This window comes from Haematobia irritans, chromosome 1, assembly GCF_050003625.1.
Source record: "Haematobia irritans isolate KBUSLIRL chromosome 1, ASM5000362v1, whole genome shotgun sequence".
Lineage (NCBI taxonomy): Eukaryota > Metazoa > Arthropoda > Insecta > Diptera > Muscidae > Haematobia > Haematobia irritans.
Window position 1 is genome coordinate 237,834,280 of NC_134397.1, and position 19,526 is coordinate 237,853,805.

A 19,526-nucleotide genomic window follows, 5' to 3' on the forward strand; every position below is an offset into this window, starting at 1 on the left:
AAATTTTTTATAGAAATAAAATTTTCTATAGAAATAACATTAAAAAACATTTCATAGGAAATAAAATCTGGACAAAATTTTCTATAGAAATGAAAATTTTTATGGCAGTAAAATTTTTGAGAAAATTTTTATAGAAATAAAATTTGGACAAAATTTTCTAAGAAATAAAATGTGGACAAAATTTTCTACGGAAATGGAATTTGGAAAAATTGTCTATAGAAATAAAATTTGAACAAAATTTTCTATAAAAATAAAATTTAGACAAAGTTATCTATAGAAATAAAATTTGAACAAAATTTTCTATGGAAATAAAATTTGCATACAATTTTCTATGGAAATAAAATTTGGACAAAATTGTATATAGAAAAATACAGTTTGGACAAAATTTTCTATGAAATAAAATTAAAAAAAAAAATCTTCATTGGAAATAAAATTTGCATAAAATTTTCTATGGAAATAAATTTGGAGAAAATTTTCTATTTAAATAAAATTTGAACAAAATTTTCAATAGAAATAAAATTTGTACAAAATTTTTTATGGAAATAAAATTTGAACAACATTATCTATAGAAATACAGTTTGGCCAAATTTTCTATAGAAATAAAATTAAAAAAAAATGTTTTCTTCATTGGAAATACAATTTGCATAAAATTTTCTATGGAAATAAATTTGGAGAAAATGTTATATTTAAATAAAATTTGAACAAAATTTTCTATAGAAATAAAGTTTCTACAAAATGTTATTTAGAAATAAAATTTCGACAAAAATTTCTATAGTAATAAAAGTTGTACAAAATTTTCCATAGAAATAAAATTTTGACAAAATTTTCTATAGAAGTAAAGTTTGAAAACAACAAATTTCATTGGAAGTAAAATTTGGACAAAGTTTTCTATAGAAATAAAATTTGCACAACATTTTCCATAGAAAAAAAATTTTGACAAAATTTTCCATAGAAATAAAATTTTGACAAAATTTTCTTTACAAATAAATTTTGGAGAACATTTTCTATAAAAATAAAATTTGAACAAAATTTTCTACAGAAATAAAATTTGAAAAAAATTTTCTATAGAAATTAGATTTTGGCAAAATTTTCTATGGAAATAAAATTTGAACAAAATTTTCTATAGAAATAAAATGTGGATAAAATTTTTTATGGCAATAAAATTTTTATAGAAATAAAATTAGGACAAAATTTCCTATGGAAATAAAATTTGGACAAAATTTTTTATAGAAATAAAATTTGGACAAAATTATCTGTAGACATAAAATTTGGGCAAAATTTTCTACGGATATAAAATGTGGACAAAATTTTGTATAGAAATAAAATGTTGCCAAAAATTTATATAGAAATACAATTTTGACAAAATTTCCTATAGGAATAAAAGTTGCACAACGGTTTCTATAGTAATAAAATTTGTGCAAAATTTCCTATAGTAATAATATTTGGACAAATTTTTTTATGGAAATAAAATTTTGGCAAAATTTCTATAGAAATAAAATTTCGACAACATTTCCTATAGAAATAAAATTTTGCAATATAATTATTTTTTGTTTTGTAGTTTTTTGGTTAAATTTTCTCCAAATTTTGGTTGAGTATTTTTGGCTCGAGTGACACTAAATGTCGCCCAAATTTTATCTATATTTGGAAAGTGCCCACTTATGGCAGGTTATTTTTAATATAAAAGGCGTCTCATGAAAATTATCCACTTTAGATTTTCATTTTCTCCAGGGATATTTCATTATCCATCCCACTGTTCGAAAAAGGGGGGAATTACGAGTTGCCGTAAATCATCAGCATCATCACCATCATCAAGCGAGTAGTTTAATATCACTTGAATACACTCAGGATTTTTATATATGGTAGTTTATTGCAAGGACTTTTGAGGATAAGAAACCAAAAAAAAAAAAAAAAAACTCAAATCCAAGATGAGTATGAAAAATATTTTGGCAAACCATATTCCTTAACAATCGCATTAGAATGGAGAATGCCAATAGAGATGGCGATGGTGATGATTATGAGAACGATGGCAGGGATGGTGATATTCCAGTGATGGTCTTCACCCTTCACCATAGCCATCATAACGAAGAAAGCTTAACGAAATGCTAACTAACGCTATAAATCGTTGTCATCGTTGGGGTATGTCCACAATATGAAGTTCAGGAGTATGCTGAGTTCTGAGTTCTCGTTAAGACTAACAAGACTTCAAAGGATTTTATTATCCTTTTTCGGTTCGTTTGATATTGTTTGGATTTTAGATGGGAATGTATAAACTTTGTAGAAGAGAAACGTATAGGATAAGGGCTTTGGGTCCACGGAAAAATAATGATGATGACGATGATGATGGCAGGGAAGAATTTGGGAAATGCCAATCTCAAAGATGTACAACGTCAATAACACCAACAAATAGCTGGCAAAATCATATTAAGTTCAAGTAGACTATAGTGCAACTTTGCAACTATACAACCACAATCACACACTCTCTCTCTCTCTCGCACACACACAGATACATCTTCTCGTTCACTTATATATCCTTCTTGCACACATATTGCATTTGACAATAACCATTTTTCGAAAGCGAAAGGATGATAGGATTACGTTAAGGATTCATGTGAGCGTAATAAGATCTGGTCTTTTTGTTGTTGTTGCTGTTGTTGTTTACCAATAATCTGCATTTTGCATTCAAAGCTAGTGTACAAAATCTCATTTTACAGCAATAAAAATGACATCTAAGAATAGAATAGAAAATAAACCATCCACAGGATGATGCTGCGTATGCCTTACCATCATCTTCAATACCTTTGGCCTTATGCTGATGATAACTGCTCAGTGTTGGGGCATAAATGCATTTTAAATTGTGACAAGGTCATCATGACAGCACGATATTGACGAGAGAATAGTGCAATGCTTTTAGCATAAGAAAAAGAAAGGAGAAGTGTCGGAAAGTTACACTAAGAAAAATAAATTGAAATCACACAGGTGACGTTTTTCGGTTATCTTAAAATACGAATTTCTCTTACCAAAGTTCATGGAATTTTGATTGAAGGCATTGTGAATCGAGTTTAAAATGCGTATATTTACATATTGAAAGCGGAAATTATTAATCGAATAGAAAAGAAGTTCGAGATCGAGATTTTATACTCTACTAGCCTTCCCGGCACTCGAAAATCGAGTGCATTGTAAGCCATTAACGGGTGGTATAAAGGTCCTAGATGATATGGAACTCTAGTGAACTTTATATCCACATATCACACAAATTACACACTTAGCTTCTTTAGTTTTTAAAACAGTCTACTCTAAATTCAGTAATTGATATTGTTCTTCTAATATAGTGTGTGCAAGTTAGTGTTTGTTTGATGTTACTCATTTAAGGTGGATGTTAAGTTCGAGTTCAGCCGCTAAAATCGAAAATAAAGCAGTAAGAACAGAAAGAAATTATATCTTTGGCAAAATTTTATTATTGGGGAATGGTCCAAAGTATAAATTTCGAAGTATATTTTTCGAATTAATTATTGAAGAAAATCAACCGTGAAAAATTTGCTATTTTAGCGCCATAATGCGAACTTAATACCAACTTTTATATAAAAATTAAAAAAGACAATTCGCTTACACTAATTTAAAAACAATTTCCGTATTTTAAACCAACATACTTTAAATAAAACAAATAGAAATATTTTCGCCACTGTAATGAAATTAAATTTTGAAATTAAAAACAATTAGAATTCAATCAAGGTTATTAAATAAAAGAGACTCTCAAAGATACTAATATGATGAATTTTTAATGCAATTTCCCTACATTTTAATTTTGAGTCCACATTGAAATTTTTTTTGGAAACTTAAAACTCAGGAGATTAGTATATATGTATTCTATATTGCTCCTGTACTGAAAGCAATTCTCACTCCTCAACACACTAATGTGCCCAGTGTTTAGTTTTATAACAACCTATCCTATTAAAATTGTCTTCTCAGTATCCGAATCCTAAGAAATAAATTCAAAATTGAATTAGATATTTCCGTTGTCCCGTCTTTATTATTAAAGCCCGATCGTCTTCAATTTGGAATTGATCTTTAGTTTGTTACATTTATTGATTTTGGACAAATAAGTTAAAATTTCATAGTGTCACGTCACCAACCTGTCAACAGTTAAGTCATGCAAACCGATCTTTAGTAAATTTTCCTAATTCCCACATCAAAATTGTTTTATCCCCAGTTTCATGTTTGCAATGTAGTGGGACTCGAGAATCTTAAAAATGATATCCTTAAAGTTTTAGAGATAATAATATCTTACACATTCCACTAAAGCCAATCTAACTTTATTTTAGTACATGGAATTGGAAAAATTTTCCTTTACTCTAGCAATTTTGGCATACGTTAATTAAATTAACTAAAAAAAGAGGAAAAATCATACACAAATGAAGCATAAAGATTTGCTGAATTCGCACTTCTCACAAAATAGTTCATTATTTCTTTAAATTTGTAAATTTTACTACAAATGCGCCCATCTTAAACTTCGTATGACTTTAAAAACATTCTTGCAAGTTTTAATTTCAATTTTGTTCTTCAAACTACAAAATTTTCTTTAAACAGTAAAAAAAAATTAATTATGTCTAATGTATGTTCTTGACTTTGTCGACAAATATTTACTCATTTTTGTGATATCGGCGTGATGTCAGCGTTTTTAATACTGTTTAATTAAATTTTTCTAAAATTAACCAAAAATTTTCTTCCTGGTGGGTTCATTGTTTTTATTAAATATATTCGCCAAAGATAAAAATGTTGGTTTTATGGAAAAACATAATTATTTACACAAACATTTTATAAGAAAGATATTTTTTTATACCCTCCATCATAGGATGGGGGTATATTAACTTTGTCATTCCGTTTGTAACACATCGAAATATTGCTCTAAGACCCCATAAAGTATATATATTCTGGGTCGTGGTGAAATTCTGAGTCGATCTAAGCATGTCCGTCCGTCCGTCCGTCCGTCTGTTGAAATCACGCTAACTTCCGAACGAAACAAGCTATCGACTTGAAACTTGGCACAAGTAGTTGTTATCGATGTAGGTCGGATGGTATTGAAAATGGGCCATATCGGTCCACTTTTACGCAAAGCCCCCATATAAAGGGACCCTCAGATTTGGCTTGTGGAGCTTCTAACAGGAGCATATTTCATCCGATCCGGCTGAAATTTGGTATATGGTGTTGGTATATGGTCTCTAACAACCATGCAAAAATTGGTCCACATCGGTCCATACTTATATATAGCCCCCATATAAACCGATCCCCAGATTTGGCTTGCGGAGCCTAAAAGAGAAGCAAATTTCATCCGATCCGGCTTAAATTTGGTACATGGTGTTGGTATATGGCCTCTCACAACCGTGCAAAAATTGGTTCACATCGGTCCATAATTATATATAGCCCCCATATAAACCGATCCCCAGATTTGGCTTGCGGAGCCTCAAAGAGAAGAAAATTTCATCCGATCCGGCTGAAATTTGGTACATGATGTTGGTATATGGACTCTAACAACCATGCAAAAATTGGTCCACATCGGTTCATAATTATGTATAGCCCCCATATAAACCGATCCCCAGATTTGGCTTGCGAAGTCTCCAAGAGAAGAAAATTTCATCCAATCCGATTGTAATTTGGAACATGGTGTTAGTATATGATCTTTAACAACCGTGCCAGAATTGGTCCATATCGGTCCATATTTATATATAGCTCCATATAAAACGTTCTCCAGATTTGACCTCCGGAGCCTCTTGGAGGAGCAAAATTCATCCGATCCGGTTCAACTTAGGAACGTGGTATATGGTCTCTAACAACCATACCAAAATTGGTCCAATCACACAAAAATTGGTCCATATCGGTTCATAATCATGGTTGCCACTAGAGCCAAAAATAATCTACCAAAATTTTATTTCTATAGAAAATGTTGTCAAAATTTTATTTCTAGATAAAATTTTGTTAAATTTTTATTCGGTTCATAATAAAATTTTCATCATTGTCAAAATTTTATTTCTATAGAAAATTTTGTCAAAATTTTATTTCTATAGAAAATTTTGTTCAAATTTTATTCGGTTCATAATCATGGTTGCCACTCGAGCCAAAAATAATCTACCAAGATTTTATTTCTATAGAAAATTTTGTCAAAAGTTTATTTCTATAGAAAATTTTGTTAAAATTTTATTTCCGTAGAAATTTTTGTGAAAATTTTCTTTCTATAGCAAATTTTGTCAAAATTTTTATTTCTATAGAAAATTTTGTGAAAATTTTATTTCTATAGAAATTTTTTTTTTTTAATTTTATTTCTGTAGAAAATTTTGTCAAAATTTGATGTCTACTTTGTCAAACTGAATTATATACGTATTGGATCGATCTTTTATGATTTAATATATACCACGTATGGACTTACATACAATTTAGAAGATGGTGTTAGGAGGTTTTAAGATACCTTGCCATCGGCAAGCGTTACCGCAACTTAAGTAATTCGATTCTGGATGGCAGTGTTTAGAAGAAGTTTCTACGCAATCCATGATGGAGGGTACATAAGCTTCGGCCTGGCCGAACTTACGGCCGTATATACTTGTTATTATCTTTTATTTATGAAAACTTCGTTTGCAGATTCAAGGGAATTTCAATAGTTTTGGTAAAAAGATAATTTTGAATATTAAGGAAAAACAGTAATGCAATGACTTTCCAGTTATCCAAAATATGTTATTATTATATCAGTCGCATATCCATATATTGCATTTTTATAGTAGCAATCACATACAAATTAAATCGAAGCAGTGTAATTTATTGTTTTATATTTTCTTAAACAAAATTAGAGTAATATTACTTTGAAAATTTACTACTGATCATATTAAAACGTAAAAAATACAACCACCCACCACACTCCCCCACCCACTCTAACTATTTCCATCGTTTACGTATACAAAATACAATTATGTTACTCCCATAGCTTTAACTCACTTTCTTCTCACTGTCACTGCTCTCCAAATGACTCTCAAGCATAATTCCCCATGCCAGCATACAAAACTACACACACACCCACAAACCAAACAACAACTCTCACGCTCTCACTCTCAAACTACAACACAACAACGTCAATAATTTTAGAAAAATGCAATTTACTCCATGCATCCATGCATCAATTTAAAAAACTAAAACAATTCGCCATATCTACAGAAAATTACCTTTCATTTGATACCAAATTTACCACACAATACCCTCTCACACGCCCACAATATGTACCCAAAAAAAAGTGTAGCGTATTAATATATATATGAATTGGATTTTATTATTGTTAAATATTTTACAATTGCTTTGAATTGCTTCATTAGGAGGTAATCCACTATAAGAATTCTTGAAATTTTAAATTAATTTAATTATTGGTCACAGATATTCTGCATGAAAATTATGACAATTTATACTAATTTATTAATATGACAAAAAAAGTTTATAAATAATTAATTATTAAATGCACAAGGTCACCGACTCCTCCGAAAAAAAAACATATAATATGAAAAATGGTAAATAAACAACATCTGTATACCACTTTTTTTTTCAAAAAAAGAAGTGTTTTTTAGGGGAAAAAAATTAAAAAATACGGTGTGAATTAAACTAAGTTTTTATAATTTTCAAAATACATAAGAAAATATTTTTTAAAATTTCATTATATTTAATTTTGGAACAAAACATGATTTGTATCCTATTGTCAAAACACTTTCTTTACATACAGTATGTTTACACTACCAACATTACTTTGATCTCTGGTAAAGCGTGATACGGTCAAAATTTGGTCAAGGGAAAACGCGTGTAAATCGGTGAAATCGTTTATTTAAAAAATCAAATTAAATTTCTTTTTATACCCACCACCATAGGATGGGGGGTATATTAACTTTGTCATTCCGTTTGTAACACATCGAAATATTGCTCTAAGACCCCATAAAGTATATATATTCTGGGTCGTGGTGAAATTCTGAGTCGATCTGAGCATGTCCGTCCGTCCGTCCGTCCGTCCGTCTGTTGAAATCACGCTAACTTCCGAACGAAACAAGCTATCGACTTGAAACTTGGCACAAGTAGTTGTTATTGATGTAGGACGGATGGTATTGCAAATACGCCATATCGGTCCACTTTTACGTATAGCCCCCATATAAACGGACCTCAAAATTTGGCTTGCGAGGCCTCTAAGAGAAGCAAATTTCATCCGATCCGGCTGAAATTTGGTACATGGTGTTAGTATATGGTTTCTAACAACCATGCAAAAATTAGTCCACATCGGTCCATAATTATATATAGCCCCCATATAAACCGATCCCCCGATTTGGCTTGCGAGGCCCCTAAGAGAAGCAAATTTCATCCGATCCGGCTGAAATTTGGTACATGGTGTCAATATATGGTCTCTAACAACCATGCAAAAATTGGTCCACATCGGTCCATAATTATATATAGCCCCCATATAAACCGATCCCCCGATTTGGCTTGCGAGGCCTCTAAGAGAAGCAAATTTCATCCGATCCGGCTGAAATTTGGTACATGGTGTTAGTATATGGTCTCTAACAACCATGCAAAAATTGGTCCATATCGGTTCATAATTATATATAGCCCCCATATAAACCGATCACCAGATTTGACCTCCGGAACCTCTTGGAAGACCAAAATTCATCTGATTCAGTTGAAATTTGGTATGTGGTGTTAATATATGGCCTCAAACTCCCATGCAAAAATTGGTCGATATCGGTCCATAATTATATATAGGCCCCATATAAACCGATCCCCAGATTTGACCTCCAGAGCCCCTTGGAAGAGCAAAATTCTTGCCATTCGGTTGAAATTTGGTACGTGATGTTAGTATATGGTATCCAACAACCATGCAGGAATTGGTTCCTATCAGTCCATAATTATATATAGCTCCCATAAAAACCGTTCCCCAGATTTGACCTCCGGTGCCTTTTGGAGAAGCAAAATTCATCCGATCTGCTTGAAATTTGGTACATGGTGGTAGTATATATTTAACAACCATGCCAAAAATGGTCCATATCAGTCCATAATCGTACATAGCCCCATATAAACCGATCCCGAGATTTGGTTTTGGAGCCTCTTTGAGGAGCAAATTTCGTCCGAGTCAGTTGAAATTTGGTACATTGTGCTAGTATATAGCCGTTAACAACCATGCCTAACTAGGTCCATATCGGTCTATAGTTATATATAGTACTCAGATAAACCGATCACCAATCACACAAAAAATGGTCCATATCGGTCCATAATTGTATACAGCCCCCTTATAAGCGACCCCCATATTTCAATTCTGGTTCTCTACGTACAAAAAGTCCATATCGATTCGTAATTATTTGTAGACTTAACTATACATAACTTTTTTGTCTAATATATACCATGTATGGACTAAATCACAGTCTTTCGTAGAAGTTTCTACGCAATCCATGGTGGTGGGTACATAAGATTCGGCCTGGCCGAACTTGCGGCCGTATGTACTTGTTCAAGTTCAATTAGTATAAAATTCAGGAAAAATATTCAGTTAGGCTTTCGCTTTTCCAAATCCTCACGCTTGACACCTGCCATCAGATTTTGTACAGCCACCTTGTCCACCTTCTTCGCCGCAGAAATCCAGTTTGCCTTGAACTGCTGCTCGTCCTTAGTAGTTTTTTTGGTCCTCTTAAGTTCCAATTGACAATAGCCCAGTATTTCTCAATTGGGCGGAGCTCTGGCGTGTTGGGAGGGTTCTTGTCCTTGGGAACCACCTGCACGTTGTTCGCGGCGTACCACTCCATGGCCTTTTTATCGTAATGGCAAGATGCCAAATCCGGCCAAAACAGTACGGAACAACCGTGTTTCTTCAGGAAAGGCAGCAGACGTTTATTCAAACACTCTTTCACGTAAATTTCTTGGTTGACAGTCCCGGAAGCTATGAAAATGCTGCTTTTCAAGCCACAGGTACAGATGGCTTGCCAAACCAGATATTTCTTTGCGAACTTTGACAGATTTGTGTGCTTGAAAATATCTGCTACCTTTCCCCTTCCTTTTGCCGTATAAAACTCCTGTCCCGGAAGCTGCTTGTAGTCGGCTTTGACGTAGGTTTCGTCGTCCATTACCACGCAGTCAAACTTCGTCAGCATCGTCGTGTACAGCCTCCGGGATCGCGCTTTGGCCGTCGTATTTTGTTCATCATCGCGATTTGGAGTCACTACCTTCTTGTAAGTCGATAGTCCGGCTCGTTTTTTGGCTCGATGCACGGTTGTAGACGATACACCCAGCTTATTTGCGGCATCTCGGAGAAAGAGGTTAGGGTTTCGCTTGAAATTACCGGCAACTCTCTTTGTCGTCTCAGCGGCTTCCGGTTTTCGATTTCCCCCCGATCCAGACTTCCTGGCCCCCAACACTTTAATTACATTTGTAACGGTTGATTTGGGAACTTTTAGCGATTTTGCCAGCTTTGCGTGCGTGTAGCTCGGATTTTCGCGATGCGCGAGTAAAATTTTGATTCGCGCTCTTCTTGCTTTGACGGCATTTTGACAACTGAAGAGTGAATTCCAAAATCAAAATAGGAGCAACATTCTACACACACACACACCTTCAAAATGAGGGGTGTTCAGGTTTTTTAAATGCAAAATTGAAAGAAATACGTCAAGTTTATATTGACCAAATGTTGACCGTATCACCCTTTAAATATTATTTAACTTCCAATTTGTAGTTTTTATACCCTAAACCACATAGTGGCCAGGGTATAATATGTTTGATCGACCACCAGAATGTGCCTACCAGAAATATTGATTTTATACCCCATAAAATATATACCGATCGACTCAGAATCACCCCCTGAATCGATCTAGCGCTTGGTGTCCGTCCGTCCGTACGTCCGTCTGTCCATGTATTTGTTGTTCACAGGATTCCGGTCGCAATTATTAACCGATTTTGATGAAATTTGGTACAGGGAGTTTTTTGGACACAAGGACGAACGCTATTGAATTTGGAAGAAATCGGATCAAATTTAGATATAACTCCCATATATATGTATCGACCGATTTCGACAAATGGGGTCACGTTGCGCGTTTTTTCAAATGGATCGTCACCAAATTTGGCAAAAGGTAATCTTTTCCATCGCCCTTCAAGTCTGCAAAATTTCATCCAAATCGGTTCAGATTTAGATATAGCTTTCATATATATGTATCGCCAGATTTTCCCAAATTTGGCCACAAAACCTTTATTTATCAACCGATCTTACCCAAATTTGGCTAAATGTAGTCTTCTATAGCACTAACTATATGTGCAAAAAATCATCGAAATCGGTTCAGATTTAGATATAGCTCCCATATATATGTATAGCCCGATTTTTCCCAAATTTGGCCATAGAACCCTTATTTATTAACCGATCTTACTAAAATTTGGCTAGATCCAGTCCTCTATAGTACTAACCATATGTGCAAAATTTCATCGAAATTGGTTCAGATGTAGATATAGCTCCCATATATGTATCACCCGATTTTGAAAAATTCGCCCCTAATAACCTTATGTTTGACCATACAGGCCTCATTTCTTAACTGATCTTACTCAAATCTTGCACAAGGTAACCTTTTGTGGTATTAATCAAACCCGCAAAATATTATGCAAATTGGTTCAGATTTAGATATAGCTTCCATATATATGCATCGCTCGATTTTCCCAAAATTTGGCCATAGTACTCTTATTTATTAACCAATGTTACTCAAATTTCAAATTTTGATGTACTTCCCGATCGTACTTATACGTACTTGTAGCTTTTACATAAGAATATTGCTCGATTTTTACAAATTTGTATTTATTACCCACACTCATTTAACGATTTTCTCTATTTTAATAATGAGCTCAATATTAGTGGCATACTAACTCCGTAGGTGCAATATCAACACACTCAGTGTTGCTAGAAGTAGGGGAAATTCCCTATATGTAGGGTTTTTCTAATATTTAGCGTCTTGTAGAGACGTAGGGCCACAATGTAGGACATTTTCACTCAATACTATTTGTAATAATGTTTACATTTTGGTGGCTCTAGAGGAGGAAATTAGAAGCCGGCAAGGCTTGACCTTTAACAATGTGTGGTAAACTTTATTTCTGTAAAAAATTTTGTCAACATTTTATTTCTATAGAACATTTTGCCAAAATTTGATTTCTATAGAAATTTTTTTTTAAATATTATTTCTATAAAAAATTTTCTCAAAATTTTATTTCTGTGGAATTTTTTTCTCAAAATTTTATTTCTATAGTATTTATTGTCAAAATTTTATTTCTATAGAAAAATTTCTCACAAAAATTTGTTTATAGAAACTTTTTCCAAAATTTTATTTTAATAGAGATTTAACAAAAAAGATTACTAATTTGGGTACAATTCTACCAACTGTGGTAACCGTGGTGGTAATACAAATTTATATTCTAAGTTGTATACGTTGCATATTCATGTTTTAAGATAATAAAGTACTTAGAACCATTTTTGTTTTGTAAAATTTTTTAAATTTAACGAAAAATATAGTAGGGAAAATTGTTTGGGAATGTATGGGAAAGTAGGGAAATTTTTTTGTCCTTGTAGGGTAAACCGAACATTTTCCCTGGCAACATTGACTATGAGCTATAGTCAGATTGACACAAAGCACCCATAGACATGTACCCCTTAATTTTCTTAACTATGCAACTGCGGTTTATCTCCCAGACCTATATGTTACCCCACAAATGCTTAAATATGAATACTAATTCTGTAATGGTGGTTTAGGGTATGATATAGTCGGCCCGCCCGACTTTCTACTTTACTTACTTGTTTTTTTTTTTTTTTTTTTAATTTTTGGTCAAAATTTGATTTTTATGTTTGACTGCAGATTACTCAGAAGTACAACATATTTTCCGGAAAAAAATATTTTCGAAAAGATTGGTATATGTATTAAATACAAAAAATTGTAAGACGTAAGAATTTTTTTCTCTTTGCATCTTAAACGATACAGTGCGAATTTAAGGGTTAATGATTTCTATCAATTTTATCAGGAAATAAAAAAAAAACGTTCACGGTACACTTACATATAAATAACATTAAAGCGGAAACTAACAACAACAACACATAATGCTTAACATTAAACACTATGCTCGTCTGTTACTGATATTGCATTGATTTCCCTCTTGTTTTCTCTGATGTTGGCTACTTGCATATCTACTTGTTTTATTAATGATGTGCCTGTATATGTGAGCAATGTTATCTGTATCTGATTTATAGTTGATTCTCTTCTCCGATGGTACATTATTGATGTACAACCAGGGCTGCCAATTTTGCCGATTTATCGGCATTTTGACGAGTTTTTACTCAAAAAATAGCAAATGCCGATTTTCCGATTTTTGCCCCAAAAATGACGACATAAGCTCGGTTCAAAAATTTGGACTACAAGCAGTTCGTTTACACATTTAGAGCCAGCAAAAGAGAGAATACATTTGACAATAGTCAGAGAAATTTCAAGTTTTTGTTAGAGATTTCATACATGTAGGAGCTATACCTAATTTTACATCTACAGTACAATTCTGGATGAGCTCCTTGAATAATGGACTGTTAAGCAATTGCGGTTTAAGAGTCTCCAGGAATTGTAAAATACCAAAAAGAGAAAATAAGATTTCAGGTTTTGTCTGGAACTTTATTGCGATGGCAGCTAACCAAGTATGATCACGGTTGCCACTCGTGCCAAAAATAATCCACCAAAATTTGAAGAAAATTGTATCAAAAATCTATCAAATTACAAAAATATCTTGAAGTTGTTGATAAAATGTTTGTGGTTAGTATATACAAAAATGTTGATTTATTCCATAGAAATATTTTATATGGAATTTATGGAAAATTTTGTTAAAATTTTATTTCTACAGAAAAAGTTGTCAAAATTTTATTTCTATAGAAAATTTTGTCACAATTTTATTTCTATAGAAAATTTTCTATAGAAAATTTTGTTAAAATTTTATTTCTACAGCAAAACTTGTCAAAATTTTATTTTTATGGAGAATTTCGGCAAAATTTTATTTCTGTAGAAAATTTTGTTAAAATTTTATTTATATAGAAAATTTTGTCAAAATTTCATTTCTATAGAAAATTTTGTTAAAATTTCATTTCTATAGAAAATTTTGTCAAAATTGTATTTCTGTAGAAGATTTTGTTAAAATTTTATTTATATAAAAAATTTTGTCAAAATTTTATTTCTAAAGAAAATTTTGTCAAAAATTTATTTCTATAGAAAATTTTGTCAAAATTTCATTTTTATAGAAAATTTTGTCAAAATTTTATTTCTATAAAAAAATTGTATTTCTGTAGAAGATTTTGTTAAAATTTTGTTTATATAAAATATTTTGTCAAAATTTTATTTCTATAGAAAATTTTGTCAAAATTTTATTTCTATAGAAAATTTTGTAAAAATTTTATTTCTACAGAAAATTTTGTTAAAATTTTATTTATATAGAAAATTTTGTCAAAATTTTATTTCTACAGAAAATTTTGCAAAATTTCATTTCTATAGAACATTTTGTCAAAATTTCATTTCTATAGAAAATTTTGTCAAAATTGTATTTCTGTAGAAAATTTCGGCAAAAATTTATTTCTATTGAATATTTTGTCAAAATTTTATTTCTATAGAACATTTTGTCAAAATTTTACTTCTACAGAAAATTTTGTCAAAATTTTATTTCTATAGAAATTTTTTTCAACATTTTATTTCGACAGAAAATTTTGTCAAAATTTTATTTCTATAGAAAATTTTGTCAAAATTTCATATCCATAGAAAATTTTGTCAAAATTTTATTTCTATAAAAAATGTTGTCAACATTTTATTTCTATAGAAAATTTTGTCAAAATTTTACTTCTACAGAAAATTTTGTAAAAATTGTATTTCTATAGAAAATTTTGTCAACATTTTATTTCTATAGAGAATTTTGTCAAAATGTTATTTCTATAGAAAACGTTATAAAGCCTTTATATCTGTAGAAAATTTTGAAACATTTTTATTTCTATAGAATATTCGTGCAAAAATTTATTTCTATAGAACATTTGTGCATATTTTTTTCTATTGTAAATTCGTGCAAAATTGTATTTCTAAGAAAATTTTGCAAAATTTTATTGTTAATAAAATTTTTGCAAATTGTCAAATTTTGGAAAATCGGGCAACATTATTAAAGGTCGTTATTTTTATTTTTAAATAAAAAACTTACTGATGTAAAACTATATATTAAACAAATATATTTTTTATTTTATTTTTTTGAATTGCATAGCATTGCAGAAAAATGTTTTTTTTTTATTTTATTTTTATACAAGACTGAATTCATTATGGTTTTGTTGTTGAAATGCATGTTTTTAACCAAAAAATTAGTTTTGTTTTAATATATTAACATTGCAGATTTTTTTACGATTTCTAAAATGGAACTGACGATTATGACGATTTTTTCGGAAAAAAGTGACGATTATTCTTGAAATTTTATTCCAACTGTGTACAACATTTCTAATGTTAATCGCTTATTGTTGCTGCTCTATCTCTTTCCCTATCCAATACTCGCACATCGTCACAGTTAGGGTGATGTGAGATTGATGGAAAGAGAGAGAGAGAGAGAGAGTGCAGCAACAGTAAGCGAACTAAAATTAGAAATGTTGTACATCTACAATGTATCATCAGAGAAGAGAATCAACTATAAATCAGATACAGAAAAATATTTTCGAAAATAGTGCTATATGTATTAAATACATAAGACTTCATTTCATAGAATTTGGTCAAAATTCTCTTTGTATCTTAAACGATACAGTGCGAATTTAATGGTTAATGATTTCTATCAATTTTATCAGGAAATAAAAAAAAAACGTTCACGGTACACTTACATATAAATAACATTAAAGCGGAAACTAACAACAACAACACATAATGCTTAACATTAAACACTATGCTCGTCTGTTACTGATATTGCATTGATTTCCCTCTTGTTTTCTCTGATGTTGGCTACTTGCATATCTACTTGTCTTATTAATGATGTGCCTGTATATGTGAGCAATGTTATCTGTATCTGATTTATAGTTGAAAAATTGTATTTCTGTAGAAGATTTTGTTAAAATTTTATTTATATAAAATATTTTGTCAAAATTTTATTTCTATAGAAAATTTTGTCAAAATTTTATTTCTATAGAAAATTTTGTAAAAATTTCATTTCTACAGAAAATTTTGTTAAAATTTTATTTATATAGAAAATTTTGTCAAAATTTTATTTCTACAGAAAATTTTGTCAAAATTTCATTTCTATAGAACATTTTGTCAAAATTTCATTTCTATAGAAAATTTTGTCAAAATTTGTATTTCTATAGAAAATTTTGTCAAAATTGTATTTCTGTAGAAAATTTCGGCAAAAATTTATTTCTATTGAAAATTTTGTCAAAATTTTATTTCTATAGAACATTTTGTCAAAATTTTACTTCTACAGAAAATTTTGTCAAAATTTTATTTCTATAGAAAATTTTTTCAACATTTTATTTCGACAGAAAATTTTGTCAAAATTTTATTTCTATATAAAAAATTTTGTCAAAATAGTATTTCTATAGAGAATTTTGTCAAAATTTTAATTCTATAAAAAATTTTGTCAAAATTTCATATCTATAGAAAATTTTGTCAAAATTTTATTTCTATAAAAAATTTTGTCAACATTTTATTCCTATAGAAAATTTTGTCAAAATTTTACTTCTACAGAAAATTTTGTAAAAATTGTATTTCTATAGAAAATTTTGTCAACATTTTATTTCTATAGAGAATTTTGTCAAAATGTTATTTCTATAGAAAACGTTATAAAGCCTTTATATCTGTAGAAAATTTTGACACATTTTTATTTCTATAGAATATTCGTGCAAAAATTTATTTCTATAGAACATTTGTGCATTTTTTTTCTATTGTAAATTCGTGCAAAATTGTATTTCTAAGAAAATTTTGCAAAATTTTATTGTTAAAAAATTTTTGGCAAATTGTCAAATTTTGGAAAATCGGGCAACATTATTAAAGGTCGCTTTTTTTATTTTTAAATAAAAAACTTACTGATGTAAAACTATATATTAAACAAATATATTTTTTATTTTATTGTTTTGAATTGCATAGCATTGCATAAAAATGTTTTTTTGTTTTATTTTTATACAAGACTGAATTCATTAGGGTTTTGTTGTTGAGATGCATGTTTTTAACCAAAAAATTAGTTTTATTTTAATATATTAACATTGCAGATTTTTTTACGATTTCTAAAATGGAACTGACGATTATGACGATTTTTTCGGAAAAAAAGTGACGATTATTCTTGAAATTTTATTCCAACTGTGTACAACATTTCTAATGTTAATCGCTTATTGTTGCTGCTCTTTCCCTATCCAATACTCGCACATCGTCACAGTTAGGGTGATGTGAGATTGATGGAAAGAGAGAGAGAGAGAGAGAGAGAGAGAGAGAGAGCAGCAACAGTAAGCCAACTAAAATTAGAAATGTTGTACATCTACAATGTATCATCAGAGAAGAGAATCAACTATAAATCAGATACAGATAATATTGCTCACAAATACAGACAAATAATTATTAACACAAGTAGATATACAAGTAGCCAACATCAGAGAAAACAAGAGGGAAATCAATAAGGCAATATCAGTAACAGACGAGCGTAGTGTTCAGTGATGCCAATTTGGTGTGTTTAATGTCTTAAAAAAAGTACCAACTTGTTGCTTTCTGGTCTTTTCATTTAGTGCCTTCGGTGATTTTTTTTCAATTTAAACAGTAATGAGTTTAATTGACAACATCTTTTCATACAAAAATTCTGAAACGACTGTCAAAAGCTTAAGTAACTCAACTATATTGTCAAATATAGAATTTGATTGTAATGAAGGTGGTAATGATCCTTTTTTTATCAATATTGTTATTTAGGGTATTCTTTTGAAAAGTATAGCAACGAGTGCAGAATTTCTAAACTTGATAAAGATGTTATTAAAAACGTTTGCATTAAATCATATATGAATGAATCCTTTTTTAAATACGTATAATTTTTATACCCTCCACCATAGGATGGGGGCATATTAACTTTGTCATTCCGTTTGTAACACATCGAAATATTGCTCTAAGACCCCATAAAGTATTTATTTTCTGGGTCGTGGTGAAATTCTGAGTCGATCTGAGCATGTCCGTCCGTCCGTCTGTCTGTTGAAATCACGCTAACTTCCGAACGAAACAAGCTATCGACTTGAAACTTGGCACAAGTAGTTATTATTGATGTAGGTCGGATGGTATTGCAAATGGGCCATATCGGTCCACTTTTACGTATAGCCCCCATATAAACGGACCCCCAAATTTGGCTTGTGATTGCTCTAAGAGAAGTAAATTTCATCCGATCCGGCTGAAATTTGGTACATGATGTTAGTATATGGTCTCTAACAACCATGCAAAAATTGGTCCATATCGGTGCACTTTTACGTATAGCCCCCATATAAACGGACCTCCAAATGTGGCTAGCGATTGCTCTAAAACAAGCAAATTTCATCCGATCAGGCTGAAATTTGGTACATGGTGTTAGTATATGGTCTCTAACAACCGTGCAAAAATTCGTCCATATCGGTCCACTTTTACGTGTAGCCCCCATATAAACGGAACCCCAAATTTTGCTTGCGATTGCTGTAAGAGAAGCAAATTTCATCCGATCCGGCTGAAATTTGGTACATGGTGTTAATATATGGTATCTACCAACCATGCAAAAATTGGTTCTTATCGGTCCATAATTATATATAGCCCCCAATATAAACCGATCCCCAGATTTGAACTCCGGAGCCTCTTAGAGGAGCAAAATTCATCCGATCCGGTTAAAATTTGGTACGTGGTGTTGGCACATGGTCTCTAAGAACCATTCAAAAATTGGTCCATATCAGTCCATAATTATATATAGCCCCTATATAAACCGATCCCCATTTGAACTCCGGATCCACTTGGACGAGCAAAATTCATCCGATCCGGTTGAAATTTGCAACGTGGTGTTAATTTATGGCCGCTAATAACCATGCCAAAATTGGTCCATATCGGTCTATAGTTATTTATAGCCGATCCCCAATCACACAAAAATTGGTCCATATCCGTTCATAAACGTGCTTGCCACTCGAGCAAAAATAATCTTGCAAAATTTGTCGAAATTTTATTCCTATAGACAATTTTGTCAAATTTTATTTCTATAGAAAATTTTGGCAAAATTTTATTTCTGTAGAAAATGTTGTCAAAATTTTAAATCTTTTGAAAATTTATTAAAATTTTTTTTTCTATAGAAAATTTTGTCAAAATGTTATTTCTATAGAAAATTTTGTTAAAATCGTATTTCTATAGAAAATTTTGTCCAAATTTTGCTTCTATAGAAAATGTTGTCAAATTTTTTTTTGTCAAAATTTTATTTCTATAGAAAATTTTGTCAAACTTAATTATTTACGTATTTAATCGGCCATTTTAAGTTTAATGTATACCACGTATGGA